The sequence below is a fragment of the Lampetra fluviatilis genome, chromosome 1 (genome assembly GCF_964198595.1).
Source record: "Lampetra fluviatilis chromosome 1, kcLamFluv1.1, whole genome shotgun sequence".
NCBI lineage: Eukaryota > Metazoa > Chordata > Hyperoartia > Petromyzontiformes > Petromyzontidae > Lampetra > Lampetra fluviatilis.
The window spans coordinates 33,039,821-33,057,644 of record NC_136275.1 but is presented as its reverse complement, the minus strand read 5'-3'; the positions used below and the strand labels follow the sequence as shown (position 1 = coordinate 33,057,644).

General features: G+C 47.6%; 1 protein-coding gene across 1 annotated transcript in view; it reads right to left on the bottom strand.

Moving 5' to 3' along the window:
- Positions 1-15,387: 15,387 nt before the first annotated feature.
- LOC144934825 (ras-associating and dilute domain-containing protein-like) overlaps positions 15,388-17,824 on the bottom strand; it is a 70,947-nt gene continuing 68,510 nt past the window's right edge. The window contains exon 16 of the mRNA XM_078861035.1: positions 15,388-15,397. The gene's annotated coding sequence lies outside the window, so the exon portion shown is untranslated. The remainder of the gene's footprint in view (positions 15,398-17,824) is intronic.

Sequence of the window (17,824 nt, the reverse complement as noted above, 5' to 3'; positions counted from 1 at the left end):
AATGAGAATTGCATTGAGTTAACTTCGTATAAAATAGCAATGCTATTTATGCCCACTTAACGTTAATTGGTTAAAGATGTTAACCAAAAACTAAATGTAACTTTCCCGTCTCATACGCGTTTCAATCTTCACTGAATTGATCATCTACTCTCGGTTTAGAGTGTAGCACGTGACTATGGCACTGCGATGTCACTCCCAACGTTTGGCCAGTCAAGGCACTCATGTGTTACAGTGGTGCGAAGCTGCAAATCTGTGTCAGTGGGGGAGGGGAGGGTGACCCAGTGGTCAACACTCGTGCCTCACAGCAAAAGTACTTGGGTTCGATCCACCAACTCGAGTTCTCCCTCTGTTCTGCATGGGTTGTCTCCGGGTTCCTCACACAGCAAAAGCATAGTGTAACTGGTATTGGCCAACCATCTCACTGCTGAACAATTAACTGAAAAATACTCAATTGGGATTGCACACAGCAACATTGCCCCCTGTCCCACCTGAGAAAACGTATCGGGATCCTCCTGACTAAATTAAAACCAAGAAGATTTGGTGGAAATTCCACACGTCATCTGCTACACTTAGAGGAAAAAAACATTAAAAAGCCGACTAAATGAACACTGCCCGGTTCACGCAGACCAATGAAAGCACACATCTCTGAGGTGTACGAGCTGTTTATTTGCGATTGCATATTTCTTAAAGTCAATATACAGGCTATAACATTTCCTCACTCATTCAATACTCGATTTGTACTACGTCCTTGCTTTACCCCAGCAGACTAAGAGGGCGCACCGTAGAGTGTCGATTGGCAGGTCACGTGTCGTGGGGTAGAGTGCGGCTACTTCCATCGCTTCCGCGACATTTGGCCGGCGTTGGAAGAGCGGGCCAACATCCCTCTCGAGATGTTCTTCCGCCAACAGCGCGGTGAGCAGGACAGTGCACGGCTGCCCTTTTACATGTTTACCCTTGAAAACCTCACCAAGGTCAAGTTTCGTCACCGGGCAGGGTCTGCGCAATGTGATGTTTGACCATTTCCATGAATGATATTGAGTGTTTGGCAGCCCTGGCTACCAGCTCTGGGATGGGCAACGTGCTAGCTGAAAGAGTGAGTGTTGTGTAGTTGGCTGTTTAATACTATAACAACTATATATATCAAAAATGTTTTCACCAGGTAAAGCCTACTGAGCTTTGCAGCTCTTTTTCAGAAGCGACCTGGCCACAAATGATAGCTCAACGAAGTGGCTCATCACGTGCAAGTGTATAGCAGGACATACTCTAAACGCGTGTTGATTCTAAATGTGGAGGGAGAAAAACTCCACGCGACCGACGGGCAGAAAATACCAACTCCAAATAAACAGCAGCAGGCGTCAGGTTCGGGATCGAACCCACGACCTTCTGTTTGTTCTCTCTCTATGTCTGCTTATATGTCTGTCTATATGTTTCTGGTTCTGTGTTTTATCTTTCTCTCAAATTTAGCATTCTCAGGAAGAACGTAATCAACCAGGTAGGGTGTTGATTGTTATGTTATCCGACTCTCTGTTGTATTACATTACATTTCTAAGTATACTAGATTTGTGTTTCTATTTCATTTATACCTGATGATGATTGCTTGTGTTGCAATCGAAACGTCGTATGCTAGTATTTAATTTATTATTTTCTCTTTATACGTGACTTTACCGAAAGAACCAAAGAGTGACCTCCTGTACACCAAGCAACGTAGTTAACGTCTCCCCACCGTGACGCCCAATACGAATTTGCTTGCCCTGTAACTTGCGTTCGGAGGAAGTGCAATTCTGGCGCCGTACACGTGGCACTGACCCCGCCGCGTCAAAATACCGTTGACGCGAAGCAGGCGAGGGGGCTGCGCTTGACAGCCACTCACTGCACGACCGCTGGGTCTGGCAAGTGACGGCGTGCGGATCAGCACGTGCGAGTGCGTGCGAGTGTGTCTGTGTGAAGGACTGAATACAGTGGGGAGCGGTGGCGCAGTGGTTAGCGCGCTGCGCTACGAACCCGGCGTCCCGAGTTCGATTCCCGCTCACGCCCAACGTCGGTGACGAATATCTGAACCGGTCTTGGGTCCTCCCCTAGGTCGACTCAGCCTCAAAATAGTATCTGGTGCGGTGTATAAAAATCAGCACTTCAGATGCAGAGGTGGCTGGACGTGGTGCTGGCCAAACCACCCATGTTGTGCACCCGTTCCGGCCTTCACAGGTGATTGCTAACAGGATGTGTCCACAACATTCTGCAGTCGGCTTTGCAGGGTGTCTTTGTGTTGATGTGCATGTGTCTGCCCTGGTGGGCTGTGTTTGTGCGTGCCCTGGTTGGGGTTCGTTTGCTTTTCTGCACATGCAGGTATGCGAGTTATTTCTGCGAGTTATTTTTGCGTGTGTGCATGTGTTTGTGCATGTGTGTGGGGAGCGGTAGTGTAGTGGTTAGCGCGCTGCACTACGAACCTGGCGACCCGGGTTCGATTCCCGCTCACGGCAAACACCAGTGACGATTATCTGAACCGGTCCTGGGCCTCCCCTAGGTCGACTCAGCCTCAAATGAGTACCTGGTGCGATGTGTAAACATCGCCGCTAGGGAGACAAAGGCGGTCGGGCGTGGTGCTGGCCACCCACCCCCTCGTGTACCGTTCTGGCCTTCATAGGTGCTCGCTAACAGCACTTGCCCCTACAGTCTGTGAAGGCTATACGGGGGATCTTTGTCTTTATCTTTGTGTGTGCGCCACACATGTGTGCGCGAAGCGTGTTATTATATTCGAGTGCGAGTGTCTGGGCTGGAGTACTGACATGTGCCTGTGTGTGCGGGAGCACGCATCCTCACTTTGATGTGGTGGTGGCAGCGGTGGGATCATCATTCGGACTGAGGGAGACAAAGGTGGGTGGGCGTGCATGTTACTATCCACACCGCTACTTTGTCCTTAACAGGCGCTAACATCACTTTGCCCCATGAGTCTATCATTGCGCAGTTTAAAAATGGGGCTATTAATGTCCTTTTGTTTACGTGTGAGCGTGTCCTAGCGTGTTGGCGTGCTATTGCGCCACTTAATCAGTGACCATAGACACGACTTGCTGTGCCAGCCACCGTGTGCACGCATTCATTCAAAGCACAAGTGAGAATTCGTGAGTTCTTCTCCTGATCAGCATTATGATTATCAGTTAAGCCACAAATTCAATTAATGTTACCAATTTAATGAATCAATTCCATTCATCTATTCATCAACAACATTAATATGCCTTAATTAATTCGATGAATGTCGTCGTTTTAATTCTTCAATCCCATTCATCTCCGTCATTATCATCGCCAATTCAAATACGTGTCATCAATGACATTCACCTTATCAACATCATCATCATTATCATTATTATCAGAGACATTCATTTAATCTACCAGTTCCATTCATATTATCGTCTTCCAATTGTGTTAGCAATGTGACGTTTTTAAATTTGATCACATTTTAAGAACATGCACACCTTGAGTGGATCTCAACAAGAGGTTAAAACAAAACTCATGCTGTTGTTTTGCTCAGAGGGGATGGAGTGGGGTGGTAGATGAGAGCAGGGAAATTGATCGATGGACAAGAGACAGTCAGTTTTAGCCAGTGTAGAGGATGAAGGTCTTGAGCCTGAACTTGAACATGGGGAGGATCTCAATTCCGGACAACATGGTCAGCAGCAGAGAAGTAACGACCTCCCCCATTGAGTGGAGGTTGACTGAAGCCTGCAACAGAAGGCCTAGGTCTTTTTTTGGCATCGACAGCATGTGGAGGGGAGTAGAGTGAGACATCAAGGGAGGGGAAGAGATCGCGTGCACAGGGGATCTTGAAGATGGCGAGAGCAATCTTGTAGTTGATCTCGGATTGGGTTGGGAGACGGTGGAGGGATTTGAGAATTCGGCTCACGTGGCTTCGTTTACGGGTGCAGGTGAGGCATCTTGTGGCAGTGTTGTGGATCACTTGGGGCTTGGGGAGGACGGAGTTTTGGAATCAATAGGGGAGAGAGAAGGCATGGATAAGTGTCTGAGTGGCAGATGGGGAAAGGGAGTGGCAGATCTAGGAGATGTTTGCGTAATGTTATTATTTAATCATCACTAGAATTAATTTCTTAACAAGATAAAAAAAATAATGGAGCCACGAGCCACCAATTCTTGTCTCAATGGCAACAATTTGGCTCCATTGTCTGTTCAATAAATCTGGCACTACCTGGTGAGGCACACCACTATGCACAGTAAATGACACTGTCAAGGGAATGTGGGATTTTCACCACCAGCTCAGCAACAACAATAGCACAACAAAGGCTCACCCATCGCTTTGGGGACAATTTGACAATGGGTGAAATTGCCCCCCCCCCCCACGTTTAAACCGTCTAGTTTATTCATGGCACGCGTGCGCTCAAATTTCATTGTCCTTTGAAAAACGTGAAGGAGCATTATGAGCGTGCTTGCATTAAAAGCGGGACATTTAAGCTCGCTTTCATTTCGTGCTAAATCTGTTCAACAGCGTTTGTTCGTGACAGCGTGATGCAAGGTACAGCCTTGGTTCCCGAAGATGCGGTCACATGTAGAGCCGCGAGATTGCATTCGTGGATGCCCGGTGATTTAATCAAACGCTCCAACCCGCCCACTTTCAATTGGAACGTTGCCAGTTCAAATCTCGGACAACGATCCACTCAGCACCTAATCGTCCCTCTGGGGTCCATAGAATGAGTATCCACTTTGTCGGAAGTCATCAGTGGTTATGTTATACAGATGCTGTGGCCTCTACCGTGGGAATTTAGAATTTTTGCTGCTGGCTCCAGGCAGCCAATGGAGATGAGTTCCACCCCATTGCTCATTTGAGATGGGAGACACCGACTCTGAACCTGACCAACCCAACCTCCTCTCTCGATGACCGGACATCTCATTGGCTTTCTCGTGCTTCTTGTTTTATGGTGACCAGTCTCTGTGGCATGCGTCTCTCATTCTTGTTCTTTTTCAGTGCCTTTCTCCACTGTCACCTCTCTCAGTTACCATTTGTCTCTATTAAGAGGTATTTTTCCAGTTGTATTCCATGATATAAGAGGAAGTGTCCATTCACAGCTCTAGAAAACCAGTACTACCCTGTGTTAGAGAACGGTTCTCAGAAAGAGACATCATATAACTTATTCTGAGACCACAACTAGGGGGCATACATTCCCACATATTATGCTATGAAATTGGTGTTGATTACATGGCAGTTACATATATACATTTAAACAAATTCTTAGATGTGAAATTTTGCCTAATTAAACGCATTTATCTTGAGTGGTGTATTATTCAGAAACTGAAAATATGGCTGACTTATAATGCTCTGGGAAGACAGATTTCCCAGCACAGCCAACTCAAACAGTAGATGTCCTGATAAAACCAGGTGGCTGGCGACCCTAGTCCCACTACTTACCTACTTGCACTGCACTTATAATGCTCTGGGAAGACAGATTTCCCAGCACAGCCAACTCAAACAGTAGATGTCCTGATAAAACCAGGTGGCTGGCGACCCTAGTCCCACTACTTACCTACTTGCACTGCACTTATAATGCTCTGGGAAGACAGATTTCCCAGCACAGCCAACTCAAACAGTAGATGTCCTGATAAAACCAGGTGGCTGGCGACCCTAGTCCCACTACTTACCTACTTGCACTGCACTTATAATGCTCTGGGAAGACAGATTTCCCAGCACAGCCAACTCAAACAGTAGATGTCCTGATAAAACCAGGTGGCTGGCGACCCTAGTCCCACTACTTACCTACTTGCACTGCACTTATAATGCTCTGGGAAGACAGATTTCCCAGCACAGCCAACTCAAACAGTAGATGTCCTGATAAAACCAGGTGGCTGGCGACCCTAGTACCACTACTTACCTACTTGCACTGCACGCTATGTGTGAGTGTGAGTTGACGCGTTGAGGACTGACTGTCCCATCTCATCGAGTGTTCAACCACCACTCTGTAGGTCAAAGCACTTCCCTTTCTGCCTCTTTCCTCATGATGCTCGACTGTGTAATTGCCTCCCATCGACTCTTTTCCCAAGCTATTGTAGCCTTGCTCAATTCAAGATACGTATTACTTCTTATCAATGACAGCTTTAATAGTGTTGGTTTTGTTGTTGAGCATTTGCCATTTTGGGTATTGGGCCTGTGCTATACATATATATAATCAATGCACGGTTAGGGTCAAACCTAGACAATCTAGATATTGCCCATTGTGCCTGAGATTCAATACGTAATATCTGGTATTATGATCCTAGGAGTAGCATCTTCCTACCCTGGGCAAATTCACCTCTATCCCCTCGAATCAAGAGACATTCAACAGCAAATCACCGCTCAGTGTACACTTGAATGGATGTAATTGGTAAACGCAAGAGGACTTGAGACCATGGAAGTTAACATGACCTGCGATAAACCCCAGTGCCTGTTTCCTTCGCTTTATTTTCCTTCACGCTCTCCGGGCAAAGTTCAAGGTTCATCCCAGTGCTTATTTCCATTGTAAATCGGATTATGCTGAAACACTGCAAACAGCGTGACACAATGGTGATGCCTGGTTGCAAAGCCCCACTGCAAATGTAGTCATTGTTGTTTCATCATTATGAGCCCATTAAATGCTCAGGGTCAGCATGCGAGAAAATAGAGGTTTTATGATCCACCACCCAGGGCTGTCATTCCATTAACGAATTTCATATATGCATATATAATTTTTACTGATTATGTTTTATTGTGTTTTCTGTCTCGTTTGTAGAGTTTTCCTCTGGCAGAGCACTGTGGATGATCGAGGCGTCCAGGGACACGGGCTCACGACTTTCATTAAGCTACCACGTGATCTGGTGGCAACCTTCCATTCTTAAGTTTTCCTTCCCCCGCGAATTTGCTAAATGTAATACATTATTAATTTAAATGTATACATATGAAAGCATTGAATGTACTTACATTTCTTCGAGAGAAAAAAACATCCTAAAAATAAGACACCCATTGGATGTGACAAATTGAAGTGATTTATTAATTAATTCAGTGCCTGATTCTTCACGTTATAGTTTTGTTGTTGTTGTAATTCTGAATGCTTTACTGCATTCTTGTGATGTTGGTGGCCCAGGTCACTCTGATCTCTTGCGTGCTCACCTGGTTAAACAAAATATACTTTGAACCTTGTCATCTTCCAGTGGCCATTTCATGCCAAGGTATCATGTTACGCTTCTCAGTATGACAGTGTCCAGGTGGAGATTTCTTCACCTTATGATATGGCACCAACAGCACAATTAAATATATTTTAGAGAAAGAGTTTACTCAAATACCAGGGTCAAATAAAAACTAAAAATGATGGAAACATATTTTTTGTCTGTTCATTGAAATAGACCTTGAAGGTTTACACTAATTAACTGCTTAAGAAATTGGGTCTTAAATATATTGCAAATGATGGCCAAGGGCTTCTGTTCAAACTGTTAATACAGCAATATGCTACTTTCTGTACAAAATTCTCCCAGCCCAACACAGACCCACCTTTGTAAATGACTGTTTTTACAGCGGTCATTGCGCCAAATGCCATTAACGGTGCAAGAATGCACCGGGATTTAGTTTTAATAGAGGAAAAATAAAGGGAAATGTTTTCATACAATGTGAAAATACACACTCGAAAGTGATTATAACATGTGCACGTGTACAGCCCTTTTGTCAATCCACTGCTAGATGAAGGTCTCCCCACGCCGTGCGGGTCGTGGAGGTTATTTGACCATACGTCACCCCGCTGGTCAGTGTGGGTCGGTAAAAGCAGTCAGCCTAGTCGTGGGAACTTAGTACAGTCAAAAGTTACAGTTTGCAGCACTGCCCTTTGCTGCCCACAATGTTATCGCCACAGCAACTGATAACACCTGTTTTATTCATGGTGGCTGCCCATACAACCACCATCTAGGCTCAACCAACCATAGCTTGACTTCCAAGATCTGATGAAATCGGGCACATTGCAGGTGATTTAATCATAGGGTTCGCAATAACAATCCTTTATTTTACCAGCAAAGCCAACATTTATTTATACAGCAAAAGCACGTGCTTTTGTAAGCCAGACACAGATAGCTGGCGGCCAGATATAGGGTCAGCCTGCGATGTTCCCAACAAGATGCTCATTGCAGATGCAACGAATGAACTGCCTGGCTTATCCTTGACACTGCAGTGCGCATAACCACCACGTGATCACCACACCTGGGAGGTGCGTCTCTCTCCTCCCTGAATTCGTGAATAAGGAATCGCAGCTGCGGCCAAGTGCAATACATCACTCACATCAAATTACACAGACAGAATGGGTCACTGCGTTAATCTATGGTCCTCTGTGAGTCTATGGGTCTCTATGTGAGTCGTTGCGTATCTGTGAGTCTAGGGGGTCTCTATGTCCATTTGGAAGCAGATTATGCCACAGACAAACAGCTGCCACGAGGGGTGCTCTTGGAATGTTTAAGATGAGATGTGATGCAAGTTATACTTTTTGTTTTTTCGGTAAAGTCACGTAGGTAAAAAATGAAATTAATATTAATAAAAATAAAATAATCATAAAAATCACGACGTTTCGGAGGCAACACAAGTCTCCGTCATCAGGTGGGACAGATTTGCTGTCTTGATACAGCAAATCTGGCTTGACGGTATCAAGACAGCAAATCTGGCTGTGACGGTCCCACCTGATGACGGACACTTGTGTTGCCTCCGAAACGTCGTGATTTTTTTTATATTTTTTTTTATTAATTTTAATTTCATTTTTTACCTACGTGACTTTACCGAAAAAACTAAGAGTATGAATCCTTGCAGTCACGAAAGCTTCAAATCTAGAATTGATGCAAGTTACTTTGAGCTTACCAGGCATGCAACGGACGCCATATACATTCAAAATGTTATGGGTCTCAAAGTGAATCGATGGGTTTCTGGACGAGTCTACGTACGCGACTTTGGTGAAGTGGAATCCATCACTCATGGCACCGATCATCGCCCAACACACGTTCTTGCTGGAGGTACAAATGGAATCCGTCTGGTGGACGCCAGGTGCTACATCATGAGCACACTAATATAAACTTGGTCCGAAACTCTTATGAACGAAGAAGACTTTTTGATTTAAAGCTTTTGTGACTGCAGGTATTCATATTCTTGGTTCTTTCGGTAAAGTCACGTAGAAGGGAAACAATAAAATAAGAAAAATATAAAACAATACAATTCTCACGACGTTTCGATTGCAACACATGATAAGTGCTTGTGTTGCAATCGAAACGTCGTGAGAATGTTATTGTTTTATATTTTTCTAATTTTATTGTTTCCTTCTACGTGACTTTACCGAAAGAACCAATAATAGGAATCCCTGCAGTCACGAAGCTTTAAATCAAAACTCACCACCCTATATAGTAATTGCCGTTAATTGTTGTGTCAGTGATAATTATCAAATGGTGACTACCATATATTGTCTCTCTACTGAACTCTGTCGGTGGTGCTAAACCAGTGACGGAAATTCAGCATTCCCATGGAGGGAGACAATCATCGTCCTCGTGTAGAAGGCAAACCACTTTTTGTCGACTTCTCTCCAAAGTGGTATTCATTCTATCGGCCCCGGGGTGATGATGGGCCGAGTCTATTCGCACTCGGTTAAACAAATGGCCGCATTGCTAACGCTCCGACGGATATTTTATGGACCTTGTGTTGCAATCGAAACGTCGTGAGAATGTTATTGTTTTATATTTTATTATTTCATTGTTTCCCTTCTACGTGACTTTACCGAAAGACCCAAGAAAATGAAGAAGAGACGTTGAGTCTAAAGACTTTATTTTAGAGGGCACTGTTGTTATGGCGCAGCTTTGCACAGAAGGGTGAACTTGACTGCGTTACGGTGGATGACATTGAAACTCCACTGCACAGATGGGTCTCGCATAACGCTTTCCACTCTTTTACGGGCACCTCATTGAAAACATAAATATTAACCGGAGTAACGTTAAACTCTGTGCTCGTTCAACTAAAATAAACCACCGCCTGTTATTCTTCATATATATGTGGCTTTCTAAACGTCCGCCAGTCTACGCTCGCCCAAAAATATTTTTCACATGAACTTATAAAATCACATTCTTTACTTCCGAGTTGCTATTTTAGAAGTTGTGAAAAACAATTTTCAACAACAAAATATTACTTACGCAACGTTGCCATTCCAATGCTGAACGTAGGCTATGGGTTGGGTGGGTTGCTTGGCCACACTACATCGCACTAACCACACTACATCACACTAACCACTCTACATCGCACTGACCACACTACATCGCACTAATCACACTTCATCACACTAACCACACTACATCACACTAACCACACTACATCACACTAACCACACTACATCGCACTAACCACACTACATCACACTAACCACACTACATCGCACTAATCACACTACATCACACTAACCACACTACATCACACTAACCACACTACATCGCACTGACTACACTACATCGCACTAACCACACTACATCACACTAACCACACTACATCACACTAACCACACTACATCGCACTAACCACACTACATCACACTAACCACACTACATCACACTGACCACACTACATCGCACTAACCACACTACATCACACTAACCACACTACATCACACTAACCACACTACATTACACTAACCACACTACATCACACTGACCACACTACATCACACTAACCACACTACATCACACTAACCACACTACATCGCACTAACCACACTACATCACACTAACCACACTACATCGCACTAACCACACTACATCACATTAACCACACTACATCACACTGACCACACTACATCACACTAACCACACTACATGACACTAACCACACTACATCACACTAACCACCAGAGGTGTGGACTCGAGTCATGTGACTTGGACTCGAGTCAGACTCGAGTCATGAATTTGATGACTTGCGACTCGACTTGGACTTGCATAACAATGACTTTGTCCCACCTATGAGATGTGGACTCGAGTCATGTGACTTGGACTCGAGTCAGACTCGAGTCATGAATTTGATGACTTGCGACTCGACTTGGACTTGCATTACAATGACTTTGTCCCACCTCTGCTAACCACACTACATTACACTAACCACACTACATCACACTGACCACACTACATCACACTAACCACACTACATCACACTAACCACACTACATCGCACTAACCACACTACATCACACTAACCACACTACATCACACTGACCACACTACATCACACTAACCACACTACATGACACTAACCACACTACATCACACTAACCACACTACATCGCACTAACCACACTACATCACACTAACCACACTACATCACACTAACCACTCTACATCGCACTGACCACACTACATCGCACTAATCACACTTCATCACACTAACCACACTACATCACACTAACCACACTACATCACACTAACCACACTACATCGCACTAACCACACTACATCACACTAACCACACTACATCGCACTAATCACACTACATCACACTAACCACACTACATCACACTAACCACACTACATCGCACTGACTACACTACATCGCACTAACCACACTACATCACACTAACCACACTACATCACACTAACCACACTACATCGCACTAACCACACTACATCACACTAACCACACTACATCACACTGACCACACTACATCGCACTAACCACACTACATCACACTAACCACACTACATCGCACTAACCACACTACATCACACTAACCACACTACATCACACTAACCACACTACATCGCACTAACCACACTACATCACACTAACCACACTACATCACACTAACCACACTACATTACACTAACCACACTACATTACACTAACCACACTACATCGCACTAACCACACTACATCGCACTAACCACACTACATCACACTAACCACACTACATTACACTAACCACACTACATTACACTAACCACACTACATCGCACTAACCACACTACATCACACTAACCACACTACATCGCACTAACCACACTACATCACACTAACCACACTTCATCACACTAACCACACTACATCGCACTAACCACACTTCATCACACTAACCACACTACATCGCACTAACCACACTACATCGCACTAACCACACTACATCGCACTAACCACACTTCATCACACTAACCACACTACATCGCACTAACCACACTACATCACACTAACCACACTACATCACACTAACCACACTACATCACACTAACCACACTACATCACACTGACCACACTACATCGCACTGGGCAGCGTGTGGTGGTGACCGACAGTGCGTGGCTGGGGGGGGGTCCAGTTATCACTCGTCTCTCACCGTTGGCCTTGGCCAGGAATCAAAATGAGGATTCCAGGTTCATGGAGCACTGCGCCAATCACTGCACCAGCGTGCCACCTCCTGTTGCAACAATTTTCACGAAACAATTGCCACAAACCTTTACAAATATTCAAGGATCGTTAGCCACCGACATACTTGTTATTTCTATAAAAACAGTGTTTGTCGGGATATCTTACCTCTGCCATGGGAATATGACATTTTCGCAAGAGGCTTTGGGCAGTAAACAGGAGATGAGTGTTCGTTTGAGTGGAAAAAAAAATCTCGAGGTTTCCCCCCCCCCCCACTGCACTAAACATACTTCCGACGATTTCTTTTTTTTCATTTCAGCCTCACGTCCAGTAGCTGTATTTATTTACCTATTTATAGCTGAGGCCATCTGTCAAACCCGCAAGTGTTTGCTCACCTTCCAGTAGTACCGGTGCAAGCCACTGGTCGCACAATGCCACGATCAGTTCACAATACCTCTCCCACCCCATCTCCCAACAAGAGAATTAACACAATCGTGCAACGTTATCATGAACCTAACCGACCCCGTTACACTTGGATGCAGGCACAGTGTCACTGTGTGACAGCATTGGTGGCATACGATTGAATAGTACAAGATCATACTTGATTTGGAGCTTTCGGTAAAGTCACGTAGTACAAGATCATCTTTAGGATACTGAGGGTCAGGGGTAATACGAGGCCTGAGCAAACGCTTAGTTTACTTAGGAAATACAATGAGCCCAAGATTCGTGAATATGAGTGAACCAAATGTCAGCTCACTTTAAAATCGCGAATAACATTTGTTTAAAGCTTATCTTATCTGAATATCCCTTCTCTCAGGGGAAAATGTTGCACATGGAAGAGGACTGGCACCGTTTGGACAAACTTGTAGGGAGTGTCGGATTAATCGAGTGCGAGGCCTGTCGCATTATGTTATGAAGGGGCCCTAAATAAAAACATAAATATTAAAACACATAAATGTTTACCTTGAATAGTAAAGCAATTGTATTTTTTCATTTGCTATACAGCCAGATAATACGACAAATCGCTAACCTTAAACGCCCAGTCGTTCATGAAAGTTGAAGACAGTATAGTACTGTAATGCGGGCGAAAGCGACCTTCCGGATGTGACGTCACGAGGAGGCGGAGCCAGGTGACGTGGGTGAAAGGTAGGGGGTCCTTAAGCGGGTAAACCGGAAAGAGAAGTCAGTCGGGGTGTGAATGGAAAGGTGTGGGGCCACGCGGGCGTACGAGCCGAGGGGGCACCGTCAGAAGCGGGAGCCAACCCTGGGAACAGTAGGGAGCTACTGGGAGGTGTAAAGCTGCAGATAGAGATAGGCAGTAAGGCTGTGTGTGAGGGGCAGCGGGGTGGCTGCCAAGAGTCGCAGGAGCGACGAGAAGGCGAGACAGCACGAGGCTGTCAGAGCTGCAGCAGGAACAGCCAAGGGAGCTGTGTGAGAGTACAGCAGCGGAGCTGCTGTGGGGCTGCAAGAGCGACAAGAACAGCAGCGGGGCTGCTGATGTGGACTGGAGTGACATCGGAACCAGCACAGAGAGAATAAGAGAGACAGCCGTGTGGGAACGCAGTACGGACCGAATAAAGGACACTGAGCCAGAGATCGTGGTCAAGTCTTTTATTACACTGGGGTCAGAAGTGAAACGGCATGTCTAAGCAAGTAAGGAAGAAAATTCCCCCGGCGCCAGCATCGGCTTCTTCGTCCGACGACGACGAATTCCCTCCGACCACGGATTCTGCTGGGGTGGTGGAGGAGAGCCCTGCTGAGGCGAGCACGGGGACGGGCGTGGAAGATGTCGGCGCGATGGCGGGTCCGTCAACAACATCGGACGCTGAGCAAAGATGGCAACAGGTGGCAGAACAACTGGAGACACTCAAGGACGTCCTGGCGCATCTATGTCACCTCGTTACGCCAAGGACGACGATGGAACGTGAAGGTGCTCCACGGGCCGCCACGTTGCCTGCCCTGCCGCCGCCATTGGCCACGCGGCAAGAAGACGCCATCTTGCGCGCTCCGCGGCGCCAAACCGCCATCTTGGCCACGCCGCGGGCCGACGCTATTTTGAATTTGCCTCCAGAACAACCATCATTGGAAGACGGCGTAAAGAGGAGTCGGAGTCGCCACCTTACTACAGTTAAGGAATTCTCTATCGGGGGCGATTGGAGCGCTTTCGCCTGCCGATTTTTGGCGGCGGTTCGTTCAGCAAGATGGACCGATGCGGAGGCCTTGGAAGTGTTGCCGACTCTACTGGACGACGAATCTGTTCGATTTTTCCGTTCCATAACGGCCGATAAGAAGAAGACTTTATGTGGAGTTTTTGAGGAAATGGCCGACGCCTATGAGCCACCTGACGACGCGCATCGGCGATTCGCTCAACGACAACGAGCACCCGAAGAATCGCCCGTGGCGTTCAGGGGTGCGGTGTTGGAGCTGGCCATGGCAGCATATCCTGACACGCCACAGGATCTGCTCGAGCCTCTCATATTGGGAAAAATGCTGGAGCTGTCTCGGGATCTGGGGATCCCCATGCCTGTGTGTGGGCATGAGAAGCTCACGTCCCGGGCGGCAGCAAAGTGTCTGGATGCGCAGTTTAATCTCCGTCGCTGGAAGCAAGTGGCGGCATGGACGGGTGGGCCCGTCAAGGAAGGAGGCGCGATGGGGTGGGACCCCACAAGGGCGATCTATGTGCCGGATGAGCGGGGTCCACAGGAGCTGACGGCCGCCTCCTCTCCATGGTCGGGACGCGGAAGGCCGGGGCCGCGCGCTACGCCATCGGGACGGGGCCGCCGGGATGCAAGACCTGCGCTTCGGCGCAACGAGGCCGATTGCTTCCGCTGCGGCCGTAGGGGCCATTACGCCAAAGATTGCTGGGCCCGCTTCCCGGGTCCGCCGCAGCAGGAGCCCACAACACCGGACAAGCCGACCAAGGAACCTCCGAAACAGGCATGTCGGCACGCACCAGACACTCGGCAAGGCTTTACACCTCACCCACCACCTTTGTTGCGCGATCCTATTGTTGTTGTTAAAGAAAGGCCATCGACGGGGCCTTGTCATTCAGTTACGTAGTGGCGCAAATTGGCACGGAGAGTTGTCGCGGCCGCTACGGGTTCGTCCACTGTACCGGGGTCTATACAAGGTGTGGACGTGCGCATTTTGGTCGACTCGGGAACGTCTGCGACTATTATATCGGATGTCATTTTCCATCTGTTGGGCATTCCGCCTGGGGCTGTGCGTCCGGTTTATGGGTCTTGCGTCGCTGCGAACGGGGGTAGTATGGGTATCGTGGGCCAGGTGGATGCTAAGATATCTATAGGGGATGTGTCGGCTTCGGGCGTTGTGTTAATATCGAGATCTTTGGCGGTTCCTTGCTTACTAGGCACGGATTTTTTGGCTAAGATGCCCATTTTGATTAAAATCAATGAGAATTGTATTGAATTGCCGGGGGGCCGTCGAATCTCGTTTCTGCCGTCGCCCTGGGGGCGACCTGCTTCGGCCGTACAGGTGCAGGCGCTGTCCGTCGCATCTGTGGACATCCCACCTGGTTCACAGATGCTTATACCCTTGCGGTATCGGAAGCCCCTGCCCAATCGGCTAGGAGCATTAGGGGTCTTGTTGTCACCATCCGCCACGATAACAACGGGATTGGCGTTAGTTGGGGCACAGACCATCGTCCGGCCGGATCAATTACCGGTTTTACAGGTGCTTAATGCGGGGGTGGAAAACATCCGTGTTCCGGCCGGTACGGTTGTGGCACATGCCACTACGGCGTTTGCGACGCACGATTGTCCGCATCGCCGGGGAGTGGTCGCTGGTGTTTCCGAGCCAAGGGGTTCGGATAATCGTTGGATCGCTACCTTATGTGACGAAAATTCTTCCCTGTCCGTGGGGCAACGTGATGCGCTGCGTAAATTGTTGCTGACGTATTCGGATGTGTTCAGCTCCGACGATTTGGATTTGGGACGCACATCGTTGCTTTCCCATCACATTGAGACGGGCGACGCTGCCCCTATTCTGTTAAATTCGCATCGGATGAGTCCAGCGGAGCGAGAACACGTTCGGGGGGCGGTGGAAGACATGTTGGCTGCGGACATTATATCGCCATCTAACAGCCCATGGGGCGCTCCTGTGGTCTTGGTTAAGAAAAAGGATGGCAACTTGCGATTTTGTGTCGATTTCCGGAAATTGAATAAGATATCGGTGGCAGATGCGTACCCCCTGCCGCGTATGGACGACTCCCTTGACGCATTGTCGGGGGCTAAGTTTTTTTCCACACTGGACCTCTCTTCGGGATTTTGGCAGCTTCCCCTTGACGAGTCCTCACGGGAGAAAACCGCATTCCGTACGCCGCAGGGGTTATTTCAATTCAACTGCCTCCCGATGGGATTGAATGCGGCCCCTGCTACGTTTCAAAGGTTGATGGAGCTCGTTTTGACGGGGTTGCAGTGGGAGACGTGTCTTATATATTTGGACGATGTTATTGTGTTCAGCCGCACATTCGAGGAACATTTAACGTGGCTGGAGACAGTGTTCACGAGGATGCGCTCTGCCAATTTGAAATTCAAACGAAAGAAATGCCACCTACTGCAACGGTCCGTCCGTTATTTGGGGCACATTGTGAGTGCAGAGGGGGTGTCCACGGATCCGGAAAAGACGGCGTGCGTCCGGGATTGGCCGACTCCGGCCTCCGTGGGGGATGTTCGGCGGTTTTTGGGATTTGCCTCGTATTACCGAAGATTTGTGCCGGGGTTTGCGACGATTGCGAGGCCCTTGCATCTCCTTACGGGTAAAGGACGGAAATTTGTTTGGGGAGAGCCGGAAGAGGCGGCCTTTCGGAGTCTGCGTGATCTATTGGCTACGGCCCCGACATTGGATTATCCCTATTTTGATCGCCCTTTCATTCTTGATACGGACGCGAGTGACACAGGTATTGGGGCAGTATTATCACAGTCTAAAGGGGGCGTAGAGCGCGTCGTGGCGTATGGTAGCCGAGTCTTGTCGCCTGCGGAAACACGCTACTGTGTCACTCGTAGAGAACTTTTGGCGGTTGTTTTTTTCCTACGCCAATTTCGACCGTACCTTTACGGTCGTTCGTTTATTGTGCGTACGGATCATGCGGCCTTGCAATATGCACTCAAAATGGACCAGCCATCGGGACAGTGGGCACGTTGGTTGGACACGCTGCAGGAATTTTCCTTCCAAATTCAACATCGGAAGGGAGTGCGCCATGCGAACGCTGACGCACTTTCCAGATTACCAGGGCGCGCCCCTTGTAAATGTGCGTCGGGGACGCATAGGTGTTCACTGATTCTAAACCCCCCTCAGCCGCTTACGTTGGCCGTCGAGAAGTCGGATACTCCGATGGAACCGGGACCGACTGACGGGGTTTTGAATCTGCCGCGGTCTGTCTGGATTCGGGAACAGATGATGGACGAGTCGTTGTTGTCCATGCGGAAGCGGTCTATGAGGGACAATGG